The sequence below is a fragment of the Globicephala melas genome, chromosome 10, assembly GCF_963455315.2.
Source record: "Globicephala melas chromosome 10, mGloMel1.2, whole genome shotgun sequence".
Classification (NCBI taxonomy): Eukaryota; Metazoa; Chordata; class Mammalia; order Artiodactyla; family Delphinidae; genus Globicephala; species Globicephala melas.
Window position 1 is genome coordinate 68882069 of NC_083323.1, and position 13244 is coordinate 68895312.

At 40.8% G+C, this 13244-nt stretch overlaps 1 pseudogene; it reads left to right on the forward strand.

Moving 5' to 3' along the window:
- The first annotated feature begins 1953 nt into the window (after positions 1 to 1953).
- Positions 1954 to 8101, forward strand: LOC115841287 (NADH dehydrogenase [ubiquinone] 1 alpha subcomplex subunit 12 pseudogene; annotated as a pseudogene).
- Positions 8102 to 13244: the final 5143 nt, after the last annotated feature.

The following is a 13244-nucleotide window of genomic DNA, read 5'->3' on the forward strand; positions in this document are numbered from 1 at the left end:
GCGGCTGGGCCCGTGAGCCGTGGCCACTGAGCTTGCGCGTCCGGAGCCTGTGCTCTGCAGCGGGAGAGGCCGCAGCAGTGAGAGGTCCGCGTACAGCAAAATAAATAAATAAATTAATTAATTAATTAAATTAAATTAAAATAAATTGTTCATCATTTCTTTGTTTTCTTTTATATCAACAGACTGTTTTTTAGGCTTTGCCCGAGCCATGGCCCTATCAATTCAAATATAATTCAGTTTCACTAAATGCACAAACATTTGGAGGATGTGGAATATGCACTTGGCACAGTGCTAAACCTTATGAGGACACAAAGGAGAAAGGACACAATCCCTATCTTCAGGTGGCTTATTATACAGCAGAAGAAATGAAACATGACGATAATTATGTGTGCTTGGCTAGAATATGATGAAGGCTATAAAGGATGCTTATTCAAATCACTATCAGAAGCAACAAGGAGAGGGGAGCTATTTCCAACCAGAGGGATCAAGAAAATTATGAAAAAGCATTGTCCCTGAAAAACAAGGAGTATTTTGACTCCTGGAGAAGAGGCAGTAGGGTCCAAAAAGGAACCCCAAAGGTATGAGGATAGTCATGGAGCCCATAAAGTGGAGTTCATAATACAGTTTACTTTTAACTAAGTAGTTAAATTCCACACCAACAGCAGTTTGTTGCTTATTAAAGACAATATCCCAATTTTGTCGAGTTTAGCAGACATGATTTTCCTTTATCTGTCATTGTAACTGGGTGATGCTCAGTATTCAACTTTGCCCTAATTCCCGGAGAAACTTCCTTTCTGGGTCTCTCTAGCCTTTTATAGAAGAGACATGACATCACTGCGTTTGTCCCTGTTATTTCATTTCCCAGGTTCAGGTTTTGTTTGTGTGAATAACTCAACATGACTCAGAAATCTGACTTTTAAAGTATCAGTACTATTGTGAAACAAGCAGCACATGCTCCCCAGAGCTACCTAATTTAACATGACTCTTATAAACTGAAAAATATAAAAAGACACATCTTCATAAACACAGAACTCATGAAAACTTGTCCTGCCTTTCTGGCCATCAAATGTCCTAACAGATTCCAGTTCATATATAGGTCTAACGTTTTAGAGCTGTAGAATGTTTCAATCAACAATATATGACCTTAGGAAAACTTGCTTAAATCTCCCTGAACTTCAGTTTTTCATGGGTCAAACAGAAGTCTGAGATGTCAACCTGGAATCAGAACGTTAATGGATCAGAACTCTAGAATCTGCTGGGAAGTATGCTTGGAAGTATGGTTAAACCCTGATCATTTTAAGAAATGTGTCCTGAGACCTTAGCTAATTCTAAATTTCCCAAAACCACTTAGTGAGACGTGGATGGTGAAACAGTTCACCTAGGAGCTAAGTGACTCTCTGTGAGGCTTGCTGTGGTCCTTAGGGTGGCCTTGGAAGGGACTGTCACAGCTGAGAATGCCTGTGGTCTGCCCGGGGTGTGTTCTAAGGACTCTGGTCATGCCCATCTGGTCTGATTAGCTCCTCAGGATAGAAATGATCTTCCCAAGGCGGTGACCAAATTCTAACCTGGGATCACTAGAAAAATCCAATTGTATTTGTATAATTGTATTTCAGGGCGGTGGATCACAGGGGCCATGATACACCCAAATATTTGATAGATAATTCAATTGAATATCTTTATAATTACATTCAAAGCACACAGCACAGGAGGGGAGCGAAGGGGTCAGACTGAGTCTGGCAGGAACTTAAGCCTCCTCTGTCTGAGTTGAGAAAGCCTTCCTGGAGAAGGCAGGAGTCACTTGAATAACCACTGGGACTGCATCTGCACCTAGTGTGTTGGGTTAAACCCAAACTGGCCAGGACTTGCAACCAGAGAGACTCAAGTGGGCTGGAACACAGGAATTTCAAGCATTGAGGGCTTGACATATGTCCCGTCACCAAGAATTACTTGCACATGTCTTGTTCCTCTACTGAGCGCAAGCTGCCTGAAGGCAAGAACCTTGACATTATTGAAACCTTCATGGGCCCCTGGACAGTGCCCGGTACCTGGCACTTGGCAAGGGGTAGGTGTCAAATAATTGAAGGAAGTCATATTATAGCCCCAGATCTGGAATGGTTTGAAATCAGAGAGCTGCTATTCTTTGATCCTGCTAGGATGGCTAGACTCTCTTCCCAGCCGTGACCCTGGGGAAGGAGAAGATGGGTAAAGAAAAGAGTAGAACTGAAGCTTTCCTCGTTCCTCCCAGGTAGAAATGTGCCTAAACAGAAAGCAGAGAGGTGAGCAGACGTGCTGGGCTCTTCAAATATTGTACACAGAGTGTGCTTTTTCCCCTACCCCACCCCCATTGCATCCCTCCTCACCTCTCCTTCGTGTCAGGAAAATCTGGAGTACAGAGTTAAATAATGATGCTTAGTTGAGTTCCATTCACATTCACTGAGTATGTGGTAGATTTGGTACTATTGTTCAAAACGTTTGCTACGCTTCCCTGTGAGAAAATTCTATTTCCCTTCCTCAGTGAAGCAGAGTTGGCTGCCTAACTGGCTTTAACAATGGAAAGCAAGTGGAGGTAACTCTCTCCTCTGAGCAGAAACTTTAAGAGCGAGTCTGTGACTCGACATCGTCTGTTTTCCCTCTGCCGTGAGATCTGCCACATTCCAGATAAAAATTGCTCATCAGTCTGAGTTCCAGATTAAACAGGATGTGGAACAGGGTCCAAGCTGACCAACACTGGACATGTGGTGCGAAAAAGAAAAACGCTTTTCCTTACAAGCCACCAAATTTGAGGGTGGTTTGTTTTTGCACCATAACAGCCTATGCTATTGATACAAGTACACTTTCCAAGTGTAAGGAACTGTGTCAGGTGCTAGAATACAAAAGTAAATGGCATGGACCATCATCTCTAAGAGACACCTAATCTGTGATAGAGACAGAAACATACTCAGCAAAGTATTACCTGAATCAGATTTGTGAGGAAAATCTCATAGACTCTTTCCTGATAAAATACCTCGAGGAAAAGCAGTCCAGAGGCATGTATGCAGCTGATCGGGTAATATGGTCAGTGTGTCCAAAGAGTGGCATTTGGAGATCACAGCATCCAGGGGATTCTAGGGGGTGTTTATTATTCACAGAAATCAAGATGTCAGTATGTCCCAGTTTGGGTTTATATTATTTTTCCTAGTTGCATTTTGATTAGCACTTTCTTTTACTCCATCAAAGTATCTCAGTTTAGATAATGAATTATATAATCACCCCAACATTAATATGACTAAAGCTTCTTGGTTGTTAATGGTCTGAGGCTGGCATCCTGGACGGGCCATGCTTCTCAGACAGGCTGACTGCATAAGTCGAGTGTACCAGATGGGCCATGCCAACTGACAGGATAAAATCTCAGATCACCTGCCACACCTACAGATCCCGGCTGAGAAAGAAGCCCAGGGGTGTCTTTCAGAAAAATACTCTTACGCTTTTGCACCGAGACCCTAATTGGCCCTGATACTTCTGCCACAACTAATTAAATCTGAGAATATGTGCCAGAGTTGACTGTGGACAGTCTGGAAGAAGGGTGGTGACACATTTTAAAACTGATTTGTTGGGCTTCCCTGGTGGCGCAGTGGTTGAGAGTCCGCTCGCCGATGCCAGGGGACGCGGGTTCGTGCCCCGGTCCGGGAAGATCCCACATGCCGCGGAGCGGCTGGGCCCGTGAGCCATGGCTGCTGAGCCTGCACGTCCGGAGCCTGTGCTCCGCAACAGGAGAGGCCACAACAGTGAGACGCCCGCGTACCGCAAAAAACAAAACAAAACAAAACAAAACAGAAACTGATTTGTTCATCCATTCAAGAAATATTTATTGAGCACCTATTCTGTGGCAGGCCATCTATACTGAATAGTGACAAACTACCACAGCCGTATGCTGTCTTGGGAAATATGACAGCGAGACGCATTGTGCGGGCGGGAGGACCGGGGGAAGGAAGCAGCACCAGTGGGCTCCCATTCTGAGGAGGTAACAAGAGGGCACTCAGGCTGCTGCTAAATCAGAACCTGGTGGGCTGTGGTTCTAAAGCTTCTTACCCTAGACGGAGCACCCCGGTCATGGGAGTGCTGGGACCCTCTGGAGCTAGCTTTGTGGCTGCTGAGATGGGTTAACCTACCTCCCGATTCCCACCTGCATCCCAAAAACAAACCCCCATCTAGGGTTGCCAAATTTGGCAAATAAAACCTCAGGGTGCCAGTTATATTTGAATTTCAGATAAACAAAGAATACTTTTGAAATCTAAGTACATCCATACAATATCTGGGACATATTTATACTAAAAGATTATTTGTTGTTTATATGAAATTCTAATTAACTGGGTGTCCTAGATTTTGTCTGGCAATCTTAACCCTAACTGCCACATCTTCATTGATGTGGCAGTTAAACTTGGAGCCTTGATTTGCTTTGCTACTGCTACTGCTTTCCCTTTTGGAAGGTCTGCAACTGTAGCTATTAGACCTAAAAGATAAGTAACCCTTAACTTCTGCCCCTTGGTTTGATTCTTGGCTTATCAGAAATTCAGATTGAGTCCACATTGGACTCCATTTGCAGAATCTGGGACCTTTCTTCCCTCTTAATCTCTCTGACACTCGGTTTGGTCAACAGGAACATGGGAATAATTTGAAAGATGTAAGGTCACTTACTCAATCAACAAACATTTACCAAACATTTTCTATATGCCAGGTATCCCGTTCAGTGATCGAGACATACATAGGCTTTTCCCTCCAGGAACTCACCATCCAGTGACAGATACGAGAGTGAAAAAACAGATGACATGTATTGGGACAAGTGCATTGATTGGCATACAGAATATTGGCAGCCCGGTACCTGGCTCAGTTGCTCCATAAATGCTGACTAGTCTCTAGGGACAGAGCTCTGGGCTCTCTTTCCTCCCACCCTATCTTAGCACTCCTCCAAGAGTTGAAGGCCTGCTCTGGCTTTCAGCCCTGGAGTGAGGTCCCCCCTGGCAAGGGTCCCTGACATCTTGGTCTGCCTTTCTAACCTCCACTTTTGATGCTCTGTCTACCTCTCCTGCCAGGACCTCCTGCTGCCTCCCTCTAGACCTCCCTGATTCTGACCTCCCACTCTGATGACAGGCCTTGACCCAGTGGTTCCATTAATCTGACTTCCAGGCATCAGGCATCCACAGGAGAGCTTGTCCAAGTGAGAATGATTCCCACTGTACCCTTTCACTTGGGCAAAAAATATGCCTGTGTCATAAAGCAATTCCCTTTTTTAACACGACCTTGTGAGTGTGGGCAATCACAGTGTGACGAGCCTAGTGGTGATGTTAAAGATGTGTAAGAGTATCAGAGATGGAAATAAAACACGATCCAGGTTTTCCAGCCAGGAAGTGGGTCTATTCATGTAGCTACGTCTTTAATGCCACTTCAACTGTCTAGTTTCTGAGTTAGCTCAAGCAATGTCAAACCTGCGACCTAGCACCGGCAGCTTGAGAGTGGGAGTGTCAGTGCAGATCTATTTCTGTGGCAAGTTCAGTACAGGCTGAATTTAAAATATGAAAAACAAAAGTGAGGCTCATGATTATGCCACCGAAAGGGGGGGAGGGGATAAAAACACAAGACTTCTACAGAAGCACCATCACCCTCCTCCCAACTGCAACTTATTACAAGTGTTTCTCTATTCCAGCTCCTAACATCATGTGCCAAGCTGAAAGAGGCAACTCATTGTGAGGTTTTACTGTGCCTGCTTTTAGTAGCCAGCTCTGGTCCTGCCAACCCTTCTATCCTCTCGCCAAATAGAAAGTTGCAACACAGAGGAAATTGTCTTTTGCTGAGTGGAGGAATGGCAAAGTCCCCACAAACTGGGTCTTACTGTTTCCTTGGGGTCCAATGGAAGAGAGAGGGGGAACTGCTGCTGTGTTTCAGGCTCACACAGATTCTCCAACATCCCAGGCAGGGGAGGTAGGGAGGATGAACTGGGGGCAGTTATGTAGGGTTTTGTTTTTTTTTTTAACCTAAATGCTCAGAAGTACCTCCACCAATAACTGGAGTCTAACATCAGTGAGTAAGATTGAAATGACCCAAGTATAAAATTAGCGTTTCTCATGTTAAGCACTCTTGTTTTGTGACAGTTGTTTCCTGGTAGGATGCTAATATAGCCCCTCGCATGCCCCTATAGGAATAAAACCGGGAGAGCTGTTGACCTGGCCTGCTCTCTCCAGGCATTTTCACCCATCCATGTTGGCTGGGCCTCCACAGTGATCTGACAGCATGACCACCTTACTTACGCCAAAACTGGTTTCGAAGAGCAAGAAGAAAACTGGGCATTTCTACTTATAATGAACAAGGAGTTTATGATAAAACATTCTTGTGAACTCAGGGTGGGGGGAGGGGAGGGAGACGTCGGAACTAGCCCCCTTTTGTTCCCTGAGGTCTAGCCTTGGCCTTGCAGCATCTTTTGTCGGGATCTCATGAGTCTTCATTGTTTGAGTAGTGATTTGTGGTGCATGGTTGCTGACTAATTTTCCTTTCTCTTTAAATTCCTGTGTCTGCTTTTTAGGCATTTTTATCTTTCCATTTCTTCTTCATGAAAGGGACTTCAAATAGAAATGGAAAAAGGAATCTCCTACAGATGAACTCTTACAAATTGTCAGCTTTTGCAACACAACTCTTATTTGCAACGTAAATTCCTTCATCACTAGATTGGAAGAGATGTGTAAACTCCTCCAACCAGTATATCATTGACTTGGGTTGCCTCCCATTTTTTAGCATAACTTTTCAGTTAGATAAGGACTGGAAATTTCCAGAACTGAAAATATATTTTCAAATTGGCATACAACGGTATACCTGTAGGGCATGTAATTTTAATTCATTCATTAACCCAACCAATAAAAATGTTTACTGCGTACAATGTGCCAGACCAAAACCTAGGTATCGTAAGCTTAACAGTGAACAAGATAAGTACAATCCTTGCCTTCCAGGAGTCAGAATTCATCCCTCCATTCATTCTTTATTTCACAAGTATTTACTGAGTCTCACAAGTCTACTGGACATAATGCCAGGCCTGAAGATATAAAATAATTCCCTGGTCCTCCTAGTATCTCTGTATTTTTAATTTTTTCCTCAGTTCTAATGGCTTATTTTATACAAAATTTCAGCTCTACAACTGAAAAACAACTATGATTGCAATTATCAGTAGTCCAAGACAGTATCTTTCAAAAATTCCAAACTACTAATTTTCGGCAATTTTTTTCAACTAATTAAATCCGAATCAGGTTTGTCCCATTTGAGACTTCATTAAAACTGAAGTGTTTGCTGTTTGAATGCTGTTTTGTAAAGTAAACACAGCCAGAAGGAATAAGCATTGTTAGGGCTTCATTTTCCACAAGGTTCTGCTTCCCTGCTCTCCTCATTCTAAGTCTTAGAATTTGGCTATTAAATATACATTTGTATATCCATCCTAATGTGTTTCTTAAATTGTTTTTATTATGACAATGAAAAGAATTAGTTCTAAATGCATAAAATCAGCTTCTAATTCTTACCGAAGAAGACGTAAGAGGAGTCTGCATATTCTCCCACGTGAAATGTTCTATCATGCGCTCCCAGCTGCTCCTGGCGGCTTTCTCCCTGAGCGGGTTTTGCTTGGTGCACCCCGGAGGCTGGGCCTGTGGGACACGATGGAGTTCCTGCGAGTCCCGAATGCGGGCTGCAGCGGGTCAGCAGCCACGTCGGCCTCCACGGCATTCTATGAATTTTCCTCAGGGCAAACGACGTGAGGATTGGTACGTTAGTGGGGAAGACAAACATGGAAACAAACACTCTGAAGACAGCAAGCAGCTTTTTGGCCATCACTGATGAGTCATACACACTACTGAAATGAATGGCAGAAACACATCACGGGATGTGGATGGAAGCATGGTGCCCCCGGAACGGCATCCTTGGCTTCACTGTGCAATCAATGATGCTCCAACAACAAGAACACGACTGCTGGTAAGTTCATTTGGACAAACCATGAATTCATCGAAGTGGCACTCCAGAACAATATGTAGTTTATTCCACCAGAAAGAAGATTCAGGAGTGCACCCCACCTTCAACACCTTACAAGTAAAGACAATGAAAAACAGTTTAAACACATAAAATATAGGACTTTTCATGTAACTGCCCTTTTACTGCTTACTATTAACTTGATTAAAATTGTTTGACTGGGCTTCCCTGGTGGCGCAGTGGTTGAGAGTCCGCCTGCCGATGCAGGAGACACGGGTTCGTGCCCCGGTCCGGGATGATCCCACATGCCGTGGAGCGGCTGGGCCTGTGAGCCATGGCCACTGAGCCTGCGCATCTGGAGCCTGTGCTCCACAATGGGAGAGGCCACAACAGTGAGAGGCCCGCGTACCACCAAAAAAAAAAAAAAAAAAAAATTGTTTGACTAAGGGAAAGAAGTGTCAAATTAGAGAGTCAAATCAAAAAATGGAACTAAAGTACATGGAGGTCATTCAAATGCAAACTACATAGATTCCTCATAAATTACTGGTGTCAAGGTAGGAAGGAAAGAGATGCAACGTTGACAGGAAGTTACTAAAATAACAGGCCAAATAAATTAAAAATTTGATTCTTAAAACATTGGGCATCAGGCAACACATGACAGTGATCTGTGAGAAATGTGCCCTACGATTGCCCCAACTTCCTGCCTTGAGAGCTTTTCCAGGCTACAGCACGGGGATGGGGAAAGAAACCAGGCTGAGTCCCGGAGCTTCCCTGAGTTGAAGAGACAGAGCTGAATGTTCATGGAGGCCCAAGCAGCTAGAACTCACAGGGGAAATTATGGTAGAGGAGAGAGTTCTGATTTAGGCAGAGAAGAAAGCAGCTTTTAGTTTGCATAAGACCTACAAATGTTTCATCAACTGTTCAGAAGTAGTTGGCTCTAGGGTCTTATCCTGTGTAAAAGAAACAGCTCTCTCATCCCTGTGGCTGAAACAGCACAGTTTTGCAGCTTGACAGATTAACAGCACCATGATTCACCAAGAGACCCAGACCAAACTGCCACCAGCACCACCACAAAACCTCACCAAGTGCTTAGGCTCGAGTCTCTCAAATTGACCTACTCTATGCCTCTTAAATATTACTCCAATCTGTATGCACGGTCCTTTCCATACTCAGGCTTACATGCATCCTTTTAATATGGATCTCTTTGGAATATAAAATGGGCCATTTTAAACCCTTCTTTAAAAGAACAAGTGTTCTTTAAACACTTGCTTTTAAAAAGATGTTCTGTTTAAGCAGCACAGAGAACAGGAAAGAGAACATCCTTTCCTTTACAAACATATAGAAATAAAAAAAATATATAGCAAAATATTTTAATACAGAGCTGAACTCAAAAGACAAAAAGGGAAATCAACCAGAAACAAAGCAGGAGTCAAAGCCAGAACATTAAACTCAAGAGCTGAAATAATAGTACAGCCTGGTGGTATATTGGATATATTTGGCCAAAGGGAAAATATCCAAGTAGTGACAGAAAATATGGCCTTGAGGCCATGCATGTGATGAAGATGAGTTCACAACACAAGAGAATCAGCAAATGTAACAGAGAGATTACCACTACAAAGAATATGGGATAAAGTAACAGGCAAAGTGCTTATAAAACTATCTCCTTAAAACTATTAAGGAGGTAAAAAATTAAGAAAGAAGGAAAGGGTGATACTTTTTAAATGGCAATGTAAAAAAGAGAAATTATAATATCATAAGATGAAAGATTTAGTAACTAAAATTAAAAACTCAATGAACTGGAGAACAGCAGTTTAAATATAGTAGAAGAAAGAATTAGTGAATTAGAATATAGGTAAGAAATTTATGCATAAAGGAACATAGAAAATACAGAGATGGAAAATAGAAAAGAAAGGTTAAAGTATAAGATCTATCTGAAGAACAGAATAGAAAGTCCAGCATATATCTAGTAGGAATTAGAATGAAAGAGATGGAATATTTGAAGAGGTAAAAAAACTGAGAAACATTTAGAATTGACAAAAAACATGAATTCTCAAATTTAAGACTGGGACTCAGTAGAGATTGTCACCAGATGAAAGAAAGTCTCAAATTTAATTCTGAAATTTAAGAAGCATATCAAAGGGCATAAATAAAAACCGATATCCTGGGACTTCCCTGGTGCTTCAGTGGTTAAGAATCCACCTGCCAATGCAGGGGACATGGGTTTGAGCCCTGGTACAGGAAGATCCCACATGCCGCAGAGCAACTAAGCCCATGTGCCACAACTACTGAGCCTGAACTCCAGAGCCCACAAGCCACAACTATTGAGCCCGTGAGCCAAACTACTGAAGCCTGTATGCCTAGAACCTGTGCTCCACAGCAAGAGAAGCCACTGTGATGAGAAGCCCGCATGCCTCAATGAAGAGTAGCCCCCACTCGCTGCAACTAGAGAAAAACCTGTGTGCAGCAATGAAGACCCAACACAGGCAACAAATAAATAAAATAAAATAATTCCTTGGTAAGATAGGAATGGCTTTACCAGACCCCAAAGAGAATTAAAAGCAACAACAACAATATCCTTCCTATATACATGATAGTGAGACTGAAAAATATAAACATAATAAAAATCTTTTTTTAACTGAACTATAGTTGATTGTATATTGTATTTGATTCAGTGCACAACACAATGAGTCAGTGTTCTTGCATATTATACTCCATTATAGGTTATTACAAAATAAAATGTGTAATTTCCTGTGCTATGTAGGAGTTTGTACCTGTTAATCCAATACCCTTAATTTGTCCCTCCCCACTTCCCTTTCCCCTTTGGTAACCATAAGTTTGTTTTCTATATCTGTGAGTTCACTTCTGTTCTGCATATACATTTGTTTGTATTATTTTTTAGATTCCACATAGAAGTGATATCATACAGTATTTTTCTTTGTCTGACTAATTTCACTTAGCATAATGCCCTCCAAGTCCATCTGTGTTGCTGCAAATGGCTAAATTTTGTTCTTTTGTAAGGCTGAGTAGTATTCCATTGTATATACATACCACATATTCTTTATCCATTTATCCATTGACAGACACTTGGGTTGTTTCCATATCTTGGCAATTGTAAATAATGCTGCTGTGAACATTGGAGTGCATGTATCTTTGCAAATCAGTGTTTTTGTTTTTGTTTTGTTTTTTTCAGATATATACCCAGGGGCGGAATTGCTGGGTCATATGGTGAAAGCATTTCCTCTAAAAACACAAATAAGACAAGGATGCCTACTCTTGCCATTATTATTCAACATATTTTTGGAAGTCCTAGCCATAGCAATCAAAGAAGAAAAAGAAATAAAAGGAATTCAAATTGAAAAGGAAGAAGTAAAACTGTCACTGTTTACAAATGACATGATACTTTACATAGAAAATCATAAAGATGCCAACAGAAAACTACTAGAACTCATCAATGAATTCAGTAAAATTGCAGGATACAAAATTTATATACAGAAATCTATTGCATTTCTATACGTTAACAACAAAGTATCAGAACAAGAAATTAAGGAAACAACCCCATTTGCCATCACATCAAAAAGAATAAAATACCTAAGAATAAACCTACCTAAGGAGGCAAAAGACCTGTACTCTGAAAACTAGAAGACACTGATGAAAGAAATTGAAGACAAACAAACAGATTTAAACATATACCATGTTTTTGGATTGGAAGAATTAATATGCTAAAATGACCATATCACTCAAGGCAATTTACAGGTTCAATGCAATCTCTAACAAAATACCAGTGGCATTTTTCACAGAACTAGAGCAAGTAATATTAAAATATGTATGGAATGACAAAAGACCAAGAATTGCCAAAGCAATCCTGAGAAAAAGAACAAAGCTGAAGGTATAACCCTTCCTGACTTCGGACCATACTACAAAGCTACAGTAATCAAAACAGCATTGTACTGGCACAAAAACAGACACATATATCAGTAGAACAGGATAGAGAGCCCAGAAATAAACCCACACACTTATGGTCAAATAATCTATGACAAAAGAGGCAAGAATATACAATGGAGAAAAGACAGTCTCTTTAATAAGTGGTGCTGGGAAAACTGGACAGCTACATGTAAAATAATGGAATTAGAACACTCCCTAACACCAAACACAAAAATAAACTCAAAATGGATTAAAGACCTAAATGTAAGATCAGAAACCAAAAAACTCCTTGAAGAAAATGTAGGCAGAATGCTCTTTGACATATATCACAACATATTTTTTGGATTTTTCTTTTAAAGTAAAGAAAATAAAAGAAAAATTAACAAATGAGACCTAATTAAACTTAAAAGTTTTTGCACAGCAAAGGAAGCTATCAACAAAACAAAAAAACAACATACTGAATGGGAAAAAAAATTTGCAATTGATATTACCAATAAAGGATATTACAGATGTTAATATCCAACGTTACTATCCAACATCTATAAACAGCTCATACAACTCAACATCAAAAATACAAAAAACCTGAGTTAAAAATGGGCAGAAGAACTGAATAAACATTTTTCCAAAGAGGAAATGCAGATGGCCAACAGGCACGTGAAAAGATGGTCAACATTTCTAGTCATCAGAGAAAAGCAAATCAAAACCACCGTGAGATATCACCTCACACCTGATGATAAAATGGCTATCATCCAAAAGAACACAGATAACAAATGCTGACAAGGATGTGAAGAAAACGGAATCCTCATACACTGCTGGTGGGAATGTAAATTGGTGCAGCCACTGTGGAAAACAGTATAGAAGTTTCTCAAAACTAAAAATAGAGCTACCATGAGATGATCATGATTTTATCTTTCCTTTCATTAATGTGGTGTATCAGTATCACATTGATTGATTTGCATATGTTGAACCATCCTTGTGACACTGTAATAACTCCAACTTGATCATGGTGTATGAACCTTTTTATGTATTGTTGGATTCAGTTTGCTAATATTTTACTGAGGATTTTTGCATCTATATTCATCAAAAATATTGGCCTGTTATTTTATTTTTTTGTAGTATCTTTGTCTCTTTTTGGTATCAGGGTAATGGTGGCCTTGTAGAATGAATTTGGGAGTGTTCTGTCCTCTTCAATTTTTTGGAATAGTTTGAGAAGAGTAGGTATTAGCTCTTCTTTACATGTTTGGTAGAATTCCACTGTGAAGCTATCCAGTCCTAGTCTTTTGTTTGCAGGGAGTTTTTTTTTTTTTTTAATTACTATTACAGATTCAATTTCATGTCTAGTGATC